General features: G+C 44.8%; 1 protein-coding gene across 6 annotated transcripts in view; it reads left to right on the plus strand.

The window, feature by feature from the left end:
- LOC143020634 (protogenin B-like) overlaps positions 1-13,395 on the plus strand; it is an 862,265-nt gene that overhangs the window by 422,374 nt on the left and 426,496 nt on the right. The gene's annotated exons all lie outside the window — the stretch shown is intronic.

A 13,395-nucleotide genomic window follows, 5' to 3' on the forward strand; every position in this document is an offset into this window, starting at 1 on the left:
GGTGGTGACATCATGCCTGACGTCGTAACGGTGTTCACGTATTCGTGTATTCAGGTCGCGTGACGTTTCTCCGATGTAAACTTTATCACATCCTGAACACGGAATACGATAAACACCGGCTTTGGTGCCCGGTGTCTGGTTGTTGTGTGTTTCCGTCTTCGTGATGTCTTTTATTGTTCTGCTTGTCTGGCACACTATTTCCAAGTTGGTGGTTCTTAAAAGACGTGTCAGGTTGGTGGCAACGTCGCCGGTTGGCAACACGAGACGTCTTGTTGTGCTGTCCTGCTGCCTACGGCTTTCCCGAATCTTAGCGGCCTGCTGTCACCACCAATGCATGTGTGACACATAGAAACAAGGAAAAACATCTTATGGACTGGAAGAATGCAGAGCTGCTGATACGGGAAGCAGACAAAATCCGTAGGAAGTGTTTAGAAGCAGCAGTCATTCAAGGAACGAACACTTTTGAACAAAACAGGGGCATGTTTAACATATCTCCTCACATTATTCCCCTAATACCCATGACCAGCAAAATATTATATATTTAAACCACCCTATGTGGACATTTCGCCCCCGGACGTTTGGGCCAGCATTTTCATCCTTTCCCAGTGTCCAATCCCCACCCCTTCTCCTCCTCCTCTTCCTTCCCCCCCTTTTCTCTCCCCGTTCCCTCCTTTCCCCTTATTTAATAAGCGAAACGTCGTACAAATAAAGGCTCCGTCCTCATATGGTGTTTATCTCGTCAATCTTGTCGGCAAACTGCCACTTTTAAGCAGAATGAACTTCAATGAAAAACCGTGAATGGGATGGATGAATGGGGTGTAGGGGTCTATCGAAGAGGGAAGGGATATCTGAGAGCTGACCGCTTGGCGTCGGTGGGTAGGCTTGAGTTCTCTGATGAGTTTTATGCCTATTTAGAGATGAAAATCTCTGGCGGGTCATCCACATTGAACAGGTCTTGTATGAATGACGAATCGAAGATCAAGTCGCATACATTCACAGTCACAGGACCCACTTCCAACTTACACCTCCTTGATGACGGACGGAATTTCCTGATAATATGTACGTGGGGTGTCATCATAATTTCGACATGGACTGTTGGACACTATAGATGATTAGGGTTCCACCTAATATATTGAATAAGGTGGCACCAAAGATGTATCTCACTAGAAACTTTATGGCAAGGAAAAGAGATTACTACCACAACCTCCCTGTGCACCATGGTCATTGCAACCTCTTAGATCATCCTCACCTGAAGGTGTAACCCTATTGCTTCATGTGATTAAGGACCAAATTTTGGACAGTAAATAGTCGGAAGAAGGTGAGGGTCTGCTCTTACAATGTGAGATCCCTCTCGGTAGACTACGAGCTTGATAGAACTGAAGACCATGAGGTGAGGATATTGTGGCATTGAGTCGTGTCCAGAGGGATGAAGAACGCTCGTGCGGATACAACGAGACAGTTATACTGTAGAGGAAAAATAAGTGGAAATGGATCCTTGATTAATCGAGATATTGCTGGTAAGGTTGTGAAATCCAGTAGTGTAGCAGGTACTTTAGCTTGGATTGTGATTATGTTTTTTTGTGAAAGCACTTTAAAGGTATACTCGAAATAATTTCTGCACCAACGTCAGTTCTAACGATGATGATGTACTCGGATGATGATGTAAATCAGGCAAAATAAGATAAAAAAAAATACTCGATGACTTCAATGCTGAAGTGGGGAAGAACATGGCAGGTAAATCATGCATTGGGAAGTTTGGATGAATTAAGAGAAATGACAAGCGAAATGCTAGTTAGACTTGCACAGCAAAGGAATAATGGAGATTCAAAATCGCGTCGGTCGTAAATGGAGAAGCCAATCCCCCTCTCACAGCCAACTCTTCCACTAACAACATTCCATCTGTTCCTGCCCGACTCACTTCTTTGCACTCTTTTCACCTCCTTCTAACATATATTATTTTTATACCTTTGAAAATTACACATACACGTGTGTGCGCATGCGTGCGTGCGCACACGTTTGAATATTTTTAGATATGATGAGAACATTATGGTTATTTCAAGTTAGAGGATATTACGTAATATCATCCTGAGTTTCTGTAATGCTCGTGGTGTGGATTACTGGAGGTACGAGGTATCTCCCGCGGCGTTGTGTAAAGAATGCATAAAAAGCCGTGGAAACTAAAGGTGAATGACATATATTCAAGACTGAAAGCTGGATTCCTTTGGTACCATTATACACAAGATTTCCAGGCGCGTGTGACTTAGATACTCAAGCATGCGCGCGCACAAACACACACACACATACACACGCGCGCGCACACACACACACACACACACACACACACACGCACGCACGTACGCACACAAACACGCGACTCGACGGAGCTGTGGTAGCGTTCGCAACTGCTGCTACAGCTGTCCGTGTTCGAATCCCGCCCAAAGCTGAAATAATTTCAGTATCGCTGCCCTGCGAATTGTTACTCCAACTCGTGGGCGGGGAGTTGGGGTGTGTGAGCGTGTAAGGTCACAGCAGTACCCAGAGATCGGTCATATATGAGCTCTGAGCTCTCTTCCGGGAGGGAAATAGCTGTCGATCACGAGTCCAACACGTGATCCAAGATCATGGTGAATCACACACACACACACACACACACACACACACACACACACACACACACAACTCGTGGCGCGGTTGGTAGAGTTTCCGGCTGCCACTACGGAGGTCCGGGATCGAATCCCGCCCAGGGCTGAAATAATTTCAGTATCGCTGCGCTGCGGGTTGTTACTCCAACTCGTGGGCGCGGAGTTGGGGTGTGTGAGCGTGTAAGGTCACAGCAGTACCCAGAGATCGGTCATATATGAGCTCTGAGCTCTCTTCCGTGAGGGAAATAGCTGTCGATCACGAGTCCAACACGTGATCCAAGATCATGGTGAATCACACACACACACACACACACACACACACACACACACACACACACACACACACAACTCTTGGCGCGGTTGGTAGAGTTTCCGGCTGCCACTACGGAGGTCCGGGATCGAATCCCGCCCAGGGCTGAAATAATTTCTGTATCGCTGGGCTGCGGGTTGTTACTCCAACTCGTGGGCGGGGAGTTGGGGTGTGTGAGCGTGTAAGGTCACAGCAGTACCCAGAGATCGGTCATATATGAGCTCTGAGCTCTCTTCCGTGAGGGAAATAGCTGTCGATCACGAGTCCAACACGTGATCCAAGATCATGGTGAATCACACACACACACACACACACACACACACACACACACACACACACACACACACAACTCTTGGCGCGGTTGGTAGAGTTTCCGGCTGCCACTACGGAGGTCCGGGATCGAATCCCGCCCAGGGCTGAAATAATTTCAGTATCGCTGGGCTGCGGGTTGTTACTCCAACTCGTGGGCGGGGAGTTGGGGTGTGTGAGCGTGTAAGGTCACAGCAGTACCCAGAGATCGGTCATATATGAGCTCTGAGCTCTCTTCCGGGAGGGAAATAGCTGTCGATCACGAGTCCAACACGTGATCCAAGATCATGGTGAATCACACACACACAACTCTTGGCGCGGTTGGTAGAGTTTCCGGCTGCCACTACGGAGGTCCGGGATCGAATCCCGCCCAGGGCTGAAATAATTTCAGTATCGCTGGGCTGCGGGTTGTTACTCCAACTCGTGGGCGGGGAGTTGGGGTGTGTGAGCGTGTAAGGTCACAGCAGTACCCAGAGATCGGTCATATATGAGCTCTGAGCTCTCTTCCGTGAGGGAAATAGCTGTCGATCACGAGTCCAACACGTGATCCAAGATCATGGTGAATCACACACACACACACACACACACACACACACACACAACTCTTGGCGCGGTTGGTAGAGTTTCCGGCTGCCACTACGGAGGTCCGGGATCGAATCCCGCCCAGGGCTGAAATAATTTCAGTATCGCTGCGCTGCGGGTCGTTACATCAACTCGTGGGGGGGGGGAGTTGGTTGTGTGTGTGCGTGTAGAGTCACAGCATTACCCATAGATCGGTCATATACGAGCTCAGCTCTCTTCCGGGAGGGAAATAGCTGTCGATCACGAGTCAAACCCGTGATTCAAAGACCATGGTGAATCACACTACAGAGATATCTGAACAGTCTATGAGTGGAGTCAGAAGTGGGAAGTGGACTTAAACAGAAATGTAGCATAATGGAATTAGGAAAAAATAAAAAAGGGGATATCAGGACAGTATGAAATTGGCGAAAATGAAGTAACGAAAGAGGGATCTGAAAAAGACCTGGGAGTGATCATGACAAAAGATGATATGATGTCCCCTGACAAACATATAAACAAAATTGTCAGCGAAACCTACAATTTGCTAAGATCAATAAAAGTGGCTTTTACTTATATGAAGAAATAGTAAAGAAAATGCTAGTCACATTGATAAAGCCTAAATCGGAGTATGCAACGACACTGGTCATCCAGTACTAAAAGGAATATAAGGAAAATTGAGAGAATCCAGAGAACAACTACGAAGTTGGCCCCAACACTATCAAAAATGTCATATGAAGAAAGATGGTCAAAACTAGAGGTGACTTGTTGACCATCTACAGAATTATGGGAGGTGAAGTCCTTGATAAAGATGTCTTACCGTACTAAATTGGGATAAGAGAAACACAAGAGGACATGGAAAGAAACTCAAAAAGGACAATTATAGAAGAGACCTGATAAAAAAGCTTTCCCCACACAGTGATGGATGTATGGACTTCACCAGACGAAACAGTAGTGTGTGCAAAAAAAAAAAAAAAAAATTAGGAGTAAATTAGATATGGCGACATACAGAGACGGAACACCACAAACGTAGCACCCTTTCACGTAAGATCAATGAATCAATCAAATCAGCCATTCTGAGTCCACTGCTGAACAAAGGCCTCCTTCATAGCATTCCATGATTCACACGACCGCGCCAACCGTAAGATACAACTAGGTAAATACATACACACACACACACACACACACACACACACACACACACACACACACACACACACACACACACACACACACACACACACACACACACACACACACACACACACACACACACGCACCTCTCATGGCGCTGTGGTTAGAGCTCTGGCCTGCCACTACGGAGGTCCGGGTTCGATCCTCGCCCGGGGCTGAAATAATATCAGTATCGCAGCGCTGAGGGGTGTTACTCCAACTCTCGTGGGCGGGGAGTTGGGTGTGTGTGTGTGTGCAAGGTCATAGCATTACCCATAGATCGGACCTACGAGCTCTGAGCTCTCTTCCAGGAGGGAAATAGCTGTCGATCACGAGTCCAACACGTGATCCAAAGACCAAGTGAATACACACACACACATACGCACACACACACACACACACACACACACACGTGCACTCAATACTTGCGCACGCACACACACATCATGGGCGGGGAGTTGGTTGTGTGTGTGCGTGTAGGGTCACAGCATTACCCATAGATCGGTCATACGAGCTCTGAGCTCTACTTCGAGAGGGAAATAGCTGTCGGTCACGAGCCCAGCACGTGATCCAAATACCAAGGTGAGTACAATGCACGCACGCACACACAATATTAACCTAGTGGCAGCTTTATTAAGCCCTGTATGGGGTATTATCAGCATGATTTTAATGCAGTCACTATTTTAGAGACTTGTGTGACATTGACACGGACCAAATTAAAGTACCATTCTTCTGTGACTGGAAACATGTCTGGGATGACTCTTCTCCATTCTGCTGGCTGGTCACTCTACCGCTCTTAAATCTCCCCGTTACCCCCCGGATGATCACATTCTCGGTGCGATAGAAGTGCTCGTTATTGGCGATGTAATGCTAAGTGTTCGTATGAATGTTGCCATACATACAAACTTGTCTATGTGGACAGTGTTCCACCGAAATTGTGGAGTCATATTAAAGGAGGTAGTTGTGGTGAGTACAGGCATAATTGAGGCTTACTAGCGGTTAAAAGTGACCAGTGTTGTTATTTTTTTTATTGGAGACGACTAGTCTCCAGTCGTAAAAGAATGATGTGTGACTCTGGTCCGTATGGATGTCGCTAAAGTCCCCAAAATATTGATTGATAAAAGAAAGTTGACAGTGTCACTTCACGCCCCCGACCCCCCTTTTGAAGCTGCAAATCCGATTCCACCAAATTGTGTCCTTGTTTTTCGGTGCTTTGCGAGCCGGTGGATCCCGTAGTTCTTGGCCAACGAGATTGTTCATGAATGAGTTTTCAATTTTATTTTCGTGGTCACGGATTATTTCTAATTTCAGGAGAATTTGAAGGTTTTGGTTAATTAAAGCGACTATTTATGCTGCATTTCTCAGATTTTCTGATGCCTTTGGTTAAATTGTTAGGCAAAGAATTGTCAAATACTGGCTGGTATTTTTAAAGTACCGCCACACAGTGGCGATACTCGCGAACACTTGGCGTGTTGTTAATAGATCGACGATGAGAGTATCGTCTGAATTGATGATATCGTGATTATAATTTTCCTTCACTTTAATTCCTACTTTTGAATCATTTCAGATTAAGATCATATTATTATTTTTATTATTATTATTATTATTATTATTATTATTATTATCATCATCAGTTATCAATATCAATGTTATCATTATCATTATTATTACCATTATCAGTGGACAGGATGCAGGGATGACCCGTCATCCAGGAAGTGCCAAGATAAGAGGGAGGGAGGAGGGTGGAGGGGAGTGGAATATATAGGAAATGGAATGGGTGGGAGTGGTTTCTGTGCCTTTTTCTTTTTGGCTACCCCCCATGTAGGGGAAAAAAGCCTTTGGTATATGTATGTATGTATTATCATTATTTACAATTATTTATCCATTTCTTTTTTGTTGCAGGTATAGCACCAGCACCTTTCGGTCATGGGTAGGTGCCCGGCCAGGGACTCAGATTGGTGGAGAAAGAGTGGATCGTTGCTGGTTGTGGTAAGTCCGCCTGGTATGGTCCCTTCATCACAGTGACGTGCTTTATCGATTTTGTTCATGCTTAAGACAGGTGTTGATACTAAAAGGCAAAACGCGTGGAGGCACGTTGATTGAATAGGAACTTGTTACTAGTTTTCTATCTGGTTCCATTCCACCAATGGTGCTCCGCAGGACCCTCACATCAATAAAAATCTACTTCAACTTCATAATCTGTATTCCTATTTGATGGTGAGGTCTTCCATATCGTAACATTGAGATGACAGGAATGTCTTGAGTTTATCATTGAAACCTTGGATACTGACAATACATCGTAGATCGAGTGGAAGACTATTATAAAATGTTGGGGAAGCTGACTTAAAAGAGCGAAAACCAACACATGATACAACTCGAGGTTCAAATAGGGTCAGACCTGAGTTAGCTCGTCGGGTGTTTACACCTTCCTAAGTAGGGTAGACCACCTCTAATAGATGTATTTTTTTTTTCCAGTTTGTAGAACTGGATGAGTCATCACACATATCTTATACTTAATTCTGGCTTTTATGGGCAGCCAGTGCAAATCAATTAATACTGGTGTAATCATATTACAACGAGAGAGTCCCTTTATTAATCTTGCAGCTCTGTTCAAAACATTTTGTAACCTCGTCGAATATTTGGTAGATTACAGTATATAGAATTACAATAATCAAGTCTAGTAACAACACAGTTAATTACAATCTTTTTCAGAGAACTTACATCAATATATTTCTTAATGCAATGTTTCTTAAATTGTAACTAGCCATTCTAACCACACTATTTATTTGATCATTGAAAGACAAATTGCTATCAAGACACCCAAATCATGATTGACCAAAGCGGACTTTGTGAGATTGATGACAAATACTGAGAAAATTTTAATAAATTCTGTGAATATTTGTATCCTTTCATCTTTGAGTACTATTCTTATAAATATTTGTTTAGAAGGGGAGCACACAGTGGCCCCACCCGAAAACATTTACTGCATTCCCCGGACCCCTGCCCAACCCCTCTCATGTTAAACATGACAAAATAGACTCAAAGTCTTTGCCCCATACAATGTTGTGGGGACAGTGACCCTTCGTATGTTCTTCATCTAGTGTTTGTCCCAAGATACCTATTTCTCGTGACCCCTACTCTTCCATTCCCTGCTGCCTATTACCTTAAATAATGCAACATCTCACTTCATCCGGTCTCAGTCCTGTACAGCTCCTATCAAACTGCCACCCTCTCCCCTTGTACATATTACCACCTTATTTTTGCCCACATTTACTTTCTGCTTGATTCTCTCACATACCCACCCAAACTCTGCCTGTCTCTCTGACCCAGGCAAGGTTGTCAACAAACAAATGGCTCACCATTCACTTCCAGTCACCAGCTCAAAATTTGTGCCTCACACATTGTTTTACCTTCTGTGCCTCCTTGATTTTACTCCATCTTTTTACACATTGAACAACCATGGTGATATTATACAACCCCAGCACAGCTTTACTTTCACCTCAAACTACTCATTCTCATCATTTCCTAACCTAATGCAAGCTCTACTACTCGCGTAAAAACTTTTGAACGCCTTCAACAACCTTTCTCCATCCCATTATTATGGAATGTTAATAAAAGTTATTGCAATAGAATAATGATAACAGCCTCGGGTTTTACTGGCTGGAGATCTACAATCCCACAGAGGCTGGCAATAATCCTTGGGCCCTCATGTAGATATTCATGGAAAGAAAAACTGGACTGTTTTCTCTGTTGCGTTAGTATGGGACTGTTTCGATGTCATGTGCTTATACTTGTAGTATGAGAGTGGTTACTGATTGCAAGCTAACCTTATGTATAAGAAGGAACAGGAATCTCTCAGAAAAGATGGGTAAAGATATAGTAAAGGAAAAATGTAGGATGAAATAATGAACAAAGCTCTCCAATGAATATTGACAAAGGAATTTTATTTTATGTCATTGTTGATGACAGCAAATACAGTGTTTCGGAAGAAAGTCAAGCATAAGTACACATGGGAGAGGGTGGTGGAGGGAAGGGTGGTAGATAGAGCGCTAATGGATTATGTAGTGGTAAATAGGATTATGATAGGAAGAGTTAAGGATGTACATGTGCTAAGGGGAGAGGGTGGGGGAATATCAGATAATTTTTTGGTGGAAGGTAAGCTGAGAGTGGAGGATAGATGGAGAAAGAGGAAAGGGACAAAAGGTAGGGAGGTTCTTAGAGTGAACTCCTTGAATGAAAAGGAAAAGGAGAAGGAGTATGAAAAGAAGCTGAAGGAGGAGTGGGAGGGAGTAAAGGATAGAGCAGAGATGGGTGTGGAGGAGGAATGGGGATGGTTCAAGGAGGGAGTCTTAAAGTGTGCAAGGATGGTGTGTGGAACAAGAAGGACAGGGGGAAATAGAAAAAAGGGTAGTGAATGGTGGGATGAGGAAACAAAGAAGGTTGTAGAAGAGAAGAAGCGAGCATTCACAGATTGGTTACAAAAGAGGACGGGGGAGTCATATGAGACGTACAAAGAAAAGAAAAGAGAAGTAAAGCAAAAGGTAAAGGAGGCAAAGAGGAGAGCAGATGTGAAATGGGGTAGGAGTATGACAGAAAATTTTGAAAGTAATAAAAAGATGTTTTGGAAAGAAATTAAGAGAGGAAGAGGAGGCGAATCAAGTAGGGAAGAAAAGGTAATAGGTACAGATGGAGAGATGATAATGGAAGAGATGGCAGTAAGGGGAAGATGGGCAGAATATTTTAGGGAGTTGCTAAATGTGAAGGAGGATAGGGAAGGAAAGATAGCTGCAGTGGGAAATGCGAAGAAAATGAGAGTGATGAGTGAGGAGAATGGAGGAGTAATAAGAAAGGATGAGGTAAAGGCAGTTGTAAAGATGATGAAAGCAGGTAAGGCACCTGGTCTGGATGGATGCCATGCAGAATGTCTGAAAAAGGGAGGTTCAGTGATGGTGGACTGGTTGGTGAGGTTGTTTAATGTTTGCTGGAGAGAGGGTGGGGTACCGGAGGACTGGAGAAGTGCCTGTATAGTTCCTCTTTACAAGGGAAAAGGGGACAAGTGTGAATGTAGTAGTTTCAGAGGGATTAGCCTGTTAAGTGTAGTAGGGAAGGCTTATGGGAGGATCTTAATTGAGAGGATTAGGAGAGGAACAGAAGGAGTAATTGGTGAGGAACAGTGTGGATTTAGGACAGGTAGAGGTTGTGTAGATCAGATCTTTGTGGTAAGACAGATATGTGAGAAAGCTATAGGAAAGGGGAAGGATGTTTTTTGGGCTTTTATGGATCTGGAAAAGGCTTATGATAGGGTAGACAGAAAGGCACTGTGGGAGGTTATGCAGATTTATGGGATAGGAGGAAAGCTTTTGGGAGCTGTCAAGAGTTTTTATGAGAGTAGTAGAGCATGTGTCAGGATTAGAAATGGAGAGAGTGAGTGGTTTGAAGTAAAGGTGGGACTTCGTCAAGGGTGCGTTATGTCGCCCTGGCTGTTCAACTTATACATGGATGGGGTGGTGCGAGAGGTGAATGCTAGGGTAGTGGGTCAGGGATTGGAGATGGTTAGAGAAAATGGAGAAAAGTGGGAGGTGAGCCAGCTGTTGTTTGCGGACGACACTGCGCTTGTGGCAGGGTCAGAGGAGGGATTGAGGAAGCTGGTGGCAGAGTTTGGGAGAGTATGTGATAGAAGAAAGCTAAAGATAAATGTGGGTAAAAGTAAGGTGATGAGATGTACAAGGGGTGAAAGTGGCAGTAGACTGGAAGTGAGCATTAAGGGAGAGCGACTGGAGGAAGTGGATAGTTTTAGATACTTGGGTGCAAGTGTAGCAGGAAAAGGTGGAGTGAAGGTGGAGGTAGAATGTAGATTGAGAGAAGCAAGTAAATGCCTTGGTGGTTTAAAGAGTGTAATGAGGAATAGACATTTGGGAATGGATGCGAAGAGGAGACTGTATGAAGGAGTGATTGTGCCAACAGCACTGTATGGGGCAGAAACGTGGAACATAAGAGAAGAAGAAAGAAGGAGTTTGAATGTGTTTGAGATGAGGTGTCTGAGAAGTATGGTGGGGGTTACTAGGCTGGATAGAGTGAGAAATGAGGAGGTGAGGAGGAGAACAGGGGTGAAAAAGGATTTGGGAGATAGGGTTGATGAAAGAGTATTAGGATGGTTTGGACACATGGAAAGAATGAGTGAAGAAAGACTAGTAAAAGAGGTATGGAAGGCAGATGTGGAGGGAGTGAACATGAGGGGACGTCCTAGGATGAGGTGGATGGATGGGGTGAAGGGGGCTTTGGGGAAGAGGGGAATGTCTGTTGAGGAAGGAAGGGAGAGGACGGAAGACAGAGGTGAGTGGAGAATGGTTGTATATGGATGATGTTGTGACTGCATGAGGAGGAATGGGCGGGGGGGTGGGGGGTGGGGTAGTATGTGTGAGTGAATTTTGACGCAGCCCGAAGGGATTTCTCCCCGTCCTCACCTTATATGCAAAGGGGGACGGAGAGGGGGGGTCGCCGATTAAATGAAGCGGCCTTGCTGTGGATGTACTGTGTCTTGCGACACTGCTTCTGACCCAGGGCGGTGGGCAGGGTGCAGGGATGACCCGTCATCCAGGAGGTGCTCAGATGAGAGGGAGGGTGGGAGGGGTGTGGAGTGTATTTAGGGATGAAATGGGTGGGAGTGTTTTTATGCCTTTCCCTTTCTGGCTACCTCCCTTGAAAGGGGGAAAAAGCTTTGGTATATGTATGTATGTCATTGTTGATAATCAACACTTCTTGCCTTGGGGTCAATATCGCACTGAAAGGTTAGTCATAGAGGTAGTAAAAGAGCAGCTGTAGGAGAGAGAGTAGAAAGTGACCAGCATTATTTTTTTGAGTAGAGAGTAGTTTCCAATCATAAAAGAATACTGTATGATTCCAGTATATAGGGCATTGCTGGAGACCTTTAGATTATTGACTGCACAACAATTATGCAGTCAAAACCTCATACAGCGGACAGATGGAATAACTCAAGAAGCCGTGTTAAATTGGAATGAAAGTGAAAGAAGTGTATATATTACGAGAGACCATAGATGGAAGAAGGGCCTTGAGACCAAATGATGTTTCTAATTTGATCCCAGAAGAGTACAGTGAATAATTTGTGGACAAGGTCCATGAACTGATTGTAGGTTCCCTAGAAAGAAGTGTGTCCCAAAGCTGGAAAAAGGCAAAGGTCCCAGTTTACAAAGGGAATAAGTGTGAAGCCCAAAATTATAGACCGGTAATCTTGACCAATGTGAGAACCAAGATTACATAGGAGAATTATGAAATACAGATGGACAAAGTATTTGGAGGAGATAGGGGTAGTCTTGGCAAATAGGCAGTTCGGTATTAGATCCAAGAGCCACTCAGGTCCAATGCTGAGGATGCCTAACAGAAGGTGAGATTTCAGACCAATGAAATCTAGTAGTGTGATCTTGGTTGTCACCTTCTGAAACATAGGTTTTCCCCTTCTGAAGCTGTCTGGGTTCTGAGTGGCATGCAGCTGAGCAGCAATGTCCTGTTTCTGCTTGTCACTCACCCTGTTGCTGAAGAGCACGAATAGCACGGCCTCCTGTGTCAAGTACTACTTGTGATTTTCCATCTTCCGAGGAACTGCTTCAGCAACCTCTGGGTCTGGTCTCTTGTACCTCAACATGTCCTGGGTGAGCTGAAGATCATTTACAGGAGCATCCACAGCAGATATTGACATCATCCACATTGGTGTGTAGAACAGTGCCAGGAAGATGTTGAGTCATTCCAGCTTTGCAACAGTCTCTTCATCATACTCAAGCTGGTCACAAAACATCAGCATCTTCATGGAATACAAGTTCCTGGCCATCCATCTGGCCTGGTGAATGGCCCCTGGTCAACTCCAGTGAATCCCACGGGGAGGTGTGCCTCCAAGAACAATCACTGTGAGCTCAGCCATTTCCTTGTAGTCAGCTCTCGGTGGCTTCTCAGATGTGAGGATGTCATGAAGTATTTCCTCACAATCCCTCTTCTTTTCCCTGAGCCATTTGTTTCTGATCATCAGGGTTTTTGGGGTGTCTGTTGTCCCCCACACATCCTTGAAGTGTCTGAACCAGGGATTCTCTAGACTCTTCACCTTGCCAAACAGCTTTTCCCAGACTGCTCCAACTAGCACTTCCAGGATGTGGTGTCTGCATGCCAGGTAAAACACCTTAGTGCTCAGCTTTTCCTCAAGCAGTTTGGCAGCTCCCCCGTGTACTCCACTGTTTCTGGTTGTAGTGTCAAAAATGAGGGCAGTTATGACACCTGTAAGCCCCCATGTCTCCAACAAGTCTATTGATGCCTCTGCTTGAGCTGTGCCTGTTGACCCGTCAATAACAGATACTCCCAGTAAGTTCCTTCAGGAAGGCAGGGGTCCAGACACAAGTA

Source organism: Oratosquilla oratoria, chromosome 40 (genome assembly GCF_046742065.1).
Source record: "Oratosquilla oratoria isolate Oo_2021 chromosome 40, ASM4674206v1, whole genome shotgun sequence".
NCBI lineage: Eukaryota > Metazoa > Arthropoda > Malacostraca > Stomatopoda > Squillidae > Oratosquilla > Oratosquilla oratoria.